This window comes from Dendrobium catenatum, unplaced genomic scaffold (genome assembly GCF_001605985.2).
Source record: "Dendrobium catenatum unplaced genomic scaffold, ASM160598v2 fragScaff_scaffold_133, whole genome shotgun sequence".
Taxonomy (NCBI): Eukaryota; Viridiplantae; Streptophyta; class Magnoliopsida; order Asparagales; family Orchidaceae; genus Dendrobium; species Dendrobium catenatum.
The window spans coordinates 5,806,132-5,812,917 of NW_021318595.1; positions in this window are offsets into that span (position 1 = coordinate 5,806,132).

Genomic DNA, 6,786 nt, shown 5'->3' on the forward strand with positions numbered 1-6,786 from the left:
CTATCAATAAGGCCAACAAAAATGTCTTATTTTAAACGAATAATATGTCGCAAGTAGGGGTGTCAAAACCGGATTTTGGGTCGGGTTTGGGTCCAACCTGGAACTGACCCGGGTTCAAACGGGTCGACCCTAACCCCAACCCGGTTATATAAACGGGTAGAAAATTCAGACCTGGACCTGACCCGTCGTGTTACCGGGTTGACCCGAGGACGGCGACGGTGGATGGTGGGACGGTAGGCGGGCGCGGACACAAGTGCCAACGGGCAGGCTAGGGCATACGTGCGCCAGCGGGAGCCGGCAGCTTTAGGCGCGCGCGAGCAACCACGAGTAGCCTCAAACAGCTTTGGGCGCAATGCGGGTGGGTGATGGCAGCCTCGAGCACGCGCGGGTTGACGTGGGTAGCTTTGGGCGTAGCTCGGGCGGGTGGTGAGGGCAGCCGCGAGCAGCCTCGGGTGGGCGCGCTGGCAGGCTCGGGCTGCGCGGTCTGCTCATTTCAAACTGGTTTCCAGGTTGACCTGAAACCCCAACGAGTCAACCCGAATCCGACCCGTTTTAAAATCGATTCAGGTCTAACCCGAAATTTTTGGGTCATATTCAAGTTGGATTTTCATGTCGTGTCAAATATTGACATCCCTAGTCGCAAAATCTATTGGTAAATATTACAAATGATGTCAGACTAAAATCTATTGAAAATTTTGCACGTTCTTGCAATATATCTTTTCTCATATCAACACTTTGCATATTCCTTAAATATCACTCACTAGTATCTTATAACAAAAAATTCTCTTTCATCTCTCCACTTATCCATTCCTAATCAATCAAATAGGAAAAGTAAACCCATTATTCATAGATATGACCATATTATTTGTTGGAGGTAGTCATTGCAATATCATGGATGAGATGCGGGGGACCTGTTTGTTTGCATATGATAGATATCACGTTAAGTAAATAAGGCATGTGACATCCTTTGGTTAGTGCTTTAATGAGATAGAGTGGGCAATGACCTATCAAGGTGCTCACCTTGACCCCTTAATGACATGCCAAGTAGAGAATGTACGTGGGCAGAAGCTTCAAAAGGCTCTGGTAGGGTAATGCGACAATTACATAGCTAGCTAGGGATATGAACTTAGATGAAGTTATTTATCAAGAGGCTTTGAACAATTGATGGCGAGTCAACATGAAGTTTCAGGTAAGAAGGAGCTAGTTAGTGGATAATGGTTGGAGGAAGTTTTTATAGAAAAAGGCACCATATTGTATACATATATATAGATATATAAAGGATTAAAATGATAGGTTGATGCTGAGCCTTAAGAGGAGGTTGATTGAGAGTTATTGATTAAGGGATGCCCGAAGGATGATAACAATTTGATATGATGTTATTTGCTGTAGTTAAAGAAAGATTAGTGGTGTTGATAACAACTGTACGTTAGGATGAGTTTGGGAGAGAGTTATTGGCTATAGGTCATTGATACAGAAAATTTAAGGAGTTGTTAACAATTGAGTTAACATGTTTTAGCTGATGAATTGGTACTATGCTATTAAGTTTGACTAGCCCTAAAAGCCCTTCATGAGATTGATACTTCTCAGTGGACTGTAACTCAACTTTTCACATGTATGATCATAATTAATTGTGGAAATAGACAATATAATCGGTGATGATAAACCTAACTACGAATAATTCGTATAATTTGTTGATAATGCGAACTCTTTCATCAAGTTTCAAGTGGCATATCTATTTTCTTTATCAATATACTTATTTGTAAGCCAAAGAAACATAAACATGATCACAGTTTAATTACACCATTCATTTATTTTAAAATATTCAAATCACTATTTTTTAATTAAAATTTAATATTCCATCCTTTTCTAAGAAATTAAAATCTTTATTGATCCAATTTCAAATATACAATTTTAAGCTTATCATTAAGTATTCTAATTTTTATCATTGATAACTAACTCAATTGAATTAAATATACTCATTTTTTTTCTATTTGACATATTCTTAAAAGAAGAAAATACCCTTCTATAATGAATAAAGAACAAAAAAAAAAAATTTACTTTACTAAAATTCTATACAACACCTAATATCTAGATTAATTACAATGAGACAAAAAAAATTATTCTTTCATAAATTGCATAGCATTAAATTTTTAATTAATAAATTCTAAGCAACCTTCTAGACTGTCACATCCCCTACACTAGCCAAGTTACCCATGGTAGAATAAAGGCATGCATTTATTGTATGTGCAAAGTTCAAGGCTAGCAATTGTGCTGGTTACCAATGCCATGGCCTCACCAGATTTCCCTTCCTCTCCATATCCTTCCAAAACTTGTATCAGAGGGAAGAAGCCAATCTCATCAGCATCTATGATTAAGAGTATTTTTTTGAGTCATCTGCCATTTTTTTTTATAAAGATGATTGCAAGAGAAAATAATTTTTTTTTAAAATTGTTATAGAAGACAGCTTCTTTATATAATTTTTTTAATAATTGTAAAAAAATAATAACAAAATATATATTATGATTACAATTTGAAAACTTCCTATGGTTTCTCTACTTTCTCATGCCATCCAACCGGGCTTAGCTAGGTTGGTGGGCGAGCATGATTGGGAACCACCCAACCTATGTTCGATTATTCTCTCATGCGCCGCAATCCCTTCAGTGGGGAGAAAATAACTGCGGGGCCTGCACCTATGAGGTTGATTGTTGGCAGGCTCGTTGAGGGATTATTTACGCAGTCAAACACCTCCTATGAGAGTGACAACGGGTAGATAAATCCATTCAAATAATAATAAAAAAAAAACTTTCTCATGCCTCAAAATTGGAGCATGCGCCAGCAAAAATTTATGAACAGTTTATCTACTCCCTAGGCTTGACATATCTAGTTATCAACCCACATTACTCCTTGAAAGTGGGACCCAAGGACCAAAACATTTTCATGTATATTGGTAGCAAAACGAGGATGGTCTTTGTTAGCTCACCAAGGAATCATTTCATTTGCATCAATATGTACCTTTCTCTTAATTAGTCTTCTATTTAGCTTCATCTATTATAAAGAGATTGTTTGTTTTGGATAATTTTGAATAATTTTATTATAATTTCTTATTTAAAGCTATCTAATATTTATAAATATCAGTAAAATTTATATATACTCATAAGAATATTTTCAATTGATAAATTAAGTTTTTTAGCATAAAATTTTTCAAAATGGGGTGTAAATAAGTCAAGTCGAGATTGAGCCACCTCTAGCTTCAGCCTGAGCTTGATTAATTAATCAAGTTCAAGCTTGAGCTTGAGCTAATTATTCTATATGTTCGAGCCTTCTCGCTTTTGATGAAAAATAAAAAATGATTATGATTCAAATAATTACTGTGATGGCAATATTTTTTTAAATTGAAAGATAATTATATTCTTAAGAAAATATTGTAGCTATCATAAACATAATTGTTCAAAAAAGATATAAGTAGGAGCTGAGGGATTCTACTGGTGTAGCAATAAAATAAGTGTTAGCTGTACCATATAGCTCCTTTTTTTTTCAATAATTTTATATTTATAATTTTTTGGAAATGCTGCCATATAAATACTCAGAAAAGAAAATGGCGCATTTAGTAGTTACTTATGTCTTTGAGGCAGTTTGATTCACCAAGAGAACAAAGAATTAACTGAAGTGTAGTCTAAGGAAAATACAATGTATTTAAAATTTTTTGAGATGTTTGGATTAATGTAAAATGAATGATAATGAATATTTTTTTTTTGTTACTTAGCTTGAAGTAAAACAAATGCTATACAAAGCTTAAAGATGATTGTAGTTGTCAGTTACAGATTGCAGCAGGCGATTGTAGCCATCAATAGAGGACGGTGGCGGTGACAACCAACGTCGATCGAAAGGTTATGACAACGACGACCAATGAGCAGCAGTGGCAAGAGGTGGCTCGAGTTGGAGGTGGTCGTTGGCAGTAGTTTGTGTCATTAATGATGAAAAAATTATAATGTATTTGAAAACGATTAATTCTAATGATTTCGAAATGTATTAAAATTAAACTAAAAGTTGCATTTTAAATACTTCAAAAATTTACTCTATATTTATTCTACTTTAGCTCAAATGCCAACATTTTCAAAACCTCTAGATATGAAACACTTGACACCTTTTTTACATCGAACAAGAGAGTCTCAAGCTTAAAGTTGTAGTCTTATAACAGTTGCTCTTACTCGCAACTCAGCTTGGCAGTCATTTGATGGGAGCTTAGGTTGTCAACTAAGAGGTCTTGAGTTCGAGTCTTGTGAATACGTTGTGTGTTTGAGTCTGCATTAATTGGCCTAAATTTCACAAAAAAAAAAAAAAAAACAGTTGCTCTTACAATAAGATGTCTATTGTCTAGCCAAAAAAAAAAAACTTAAAAGATGACCTATAGCATCAAAAAGGCATTGATATTTGTAATCAAATGGCAAGGGTGGTCAAAGTAGACAACAAACATATGGTAACCCTAATCCTTGTTCTTTACCACTGCACTCTCTACCTTTTCATGCAGAGTTCTTTAGAATTGCATTTACAAAATGCAAGACAAACCTAGATTAACATGGACAATTGCTTATATTACTAGCTCAACCCCCAAGGGCAGAAAGGCAAAAAATATCATTTTTCTTAACAACCGATGCTTAGAAAACACTCCAAACTTTTATGTTATTGAGGCAACTTATGCTTGCAATGAGAAGATACCAAAAAAGAAGTCTTGGTAGTGAGGTTTGGAGGGACTCCCAATGCAATATTTTTTTTATTTGCATAGATTAAGTATCCCTAGGAGAAGAAAGACCATCAAGCTATATACTACCCACGCCCATCATGCAAGCCTTCAAGATGTTAATATGATAATTTATAATATCCTAACTCTGTATTTTACAGCTAATCACACTTTAATTAGTTGTTAATGACCATCTCATTGGTTTGGACCTTTATCTTGTCTTAGGTCACATGCAAGGGTTAGAGAGGTTTGATTAATTTAATCATGAATACAATTGTTTAGATATTCTATGAATGCAAAGTAAATTGAGTACCAAAATTTTATAATAGTTGTTAGGTCTTAGCATAGGAGTTATATATATGGTTTTGTTTGGAACGGCTTTTTAACTGCTTTTGTGATAGGAAAAATAATTTTAGTGAAAAATAATGTCTGTTTACACCCTAATTTTAAACTTTTGTCACTAAAAAATTATGTTGAAAAAACATTTTATTGCTGAAAAATGAACATTTAAAAGAAAAATTAGAATACTCTCCAAATAAAATCTTTATGAAAGAACAAGTTTGCATTGCAGGGAAATTAAAATTATTACAAAAAAAAAGAAAAAAAAAATTAAGGGTTATTAGCTACACTATAAAGGTGTTAAATAAATTAAAGTTTTGAAAATTAAGCAACATGATTTAAATTAATAAATCATGTTTATTTTAAAGTTTATATTTGCCATGTTTGATTTGCTATTGCATAAAATAAATATTAAGATAATTAAATTTGAAATCAAATTTAAAAACAATGGTAAATATGTAAGATTAGTTCTAATATATAAGATTATTAACAAGAAAGTTTTTAATATGTAAATTTGATTTTCTTTAGATATGTAGTTATTGGTGGAGCAAAATTTTTTTTCTAGTGAGGCACAAATTAGATTTTTCTAATATTTCTTCAAATTTTTTCATTCATACTTGAGATCGGCAATAACAACTTAAAAAAAATATTTTATTTAAATGTGTTATTTTAGAAAAAATAAAATATAAGATAGTACAAAGCTTATAATTTATAACATATTTTTTATATATTTTGAAAGAGTTGGATAATTACTTTAATAACAATACGATTACCTATTTCTTTCTTAATATAAATAATTAAACTATCATTCATCAATTAATCTCTTATTATATTTCATAGTTGAATTTTTATAATAATCACAATAGAAAAAAAAAACTCTTTCAACTTAAAATATAATATTCAAATGAACCTCATATATGTAGCAATATTACAAGCTTAATAAATTAGTAGATTGTTATATTAATGGAATAGGAAGAATGGGATCTAATTAAAAAAGATAATTAAAAAAAAATATTTTCCATTATTTTGAATATATATTATATAGCATAGGAAAAAAAAATGTAATGAGATTATGAAGACATAGACAAAAATAAGTTGAATAAAAAATTATGCTAAAAATTGTATAATAAATATTTGTCATAATAATTGACATTGTATTGTGCATATTACAAATGATTAAACCTTTCCGATTTGCTAACACAAATGCGAGCTAGAAGCGCAACAGTCATTTTTAATATTTAATATAAGCAATTAAAATAATTTTGAATTATTTTTAATATATTTAAAAATAGCTATTGTAATTGATCACTATCATTACATCAATGGTCAATGTCATCAATCAACATCATCATCACTGTTTCCTGGTTGACTAAGCTATTATAATTATATAAGTACAAATTTTTATTCACTAAAAATAATAATATGTATTTAAGATAATATATAAATTCATTTCATATAAAAATAAAATAAAATAAATAAAAAGTAATCCCAATTCCCAAGCATGCCCTTCTTACTCAAAATCCAATCTATTAGAATTTCCGTTTTTAGATTCCTTTCTATTTAGGCTTTGTTGGGGTCAGCTTTCATATTATTTTGTAAAGTTATTTTTTTATTATAATTTTTTTTAAAAAATAAATAATTAACTATTATTTAAAGTTGTCCCAACTAAGAACTTTTATTTGGTCTGGTCACCTGACGTAGCTTTACGT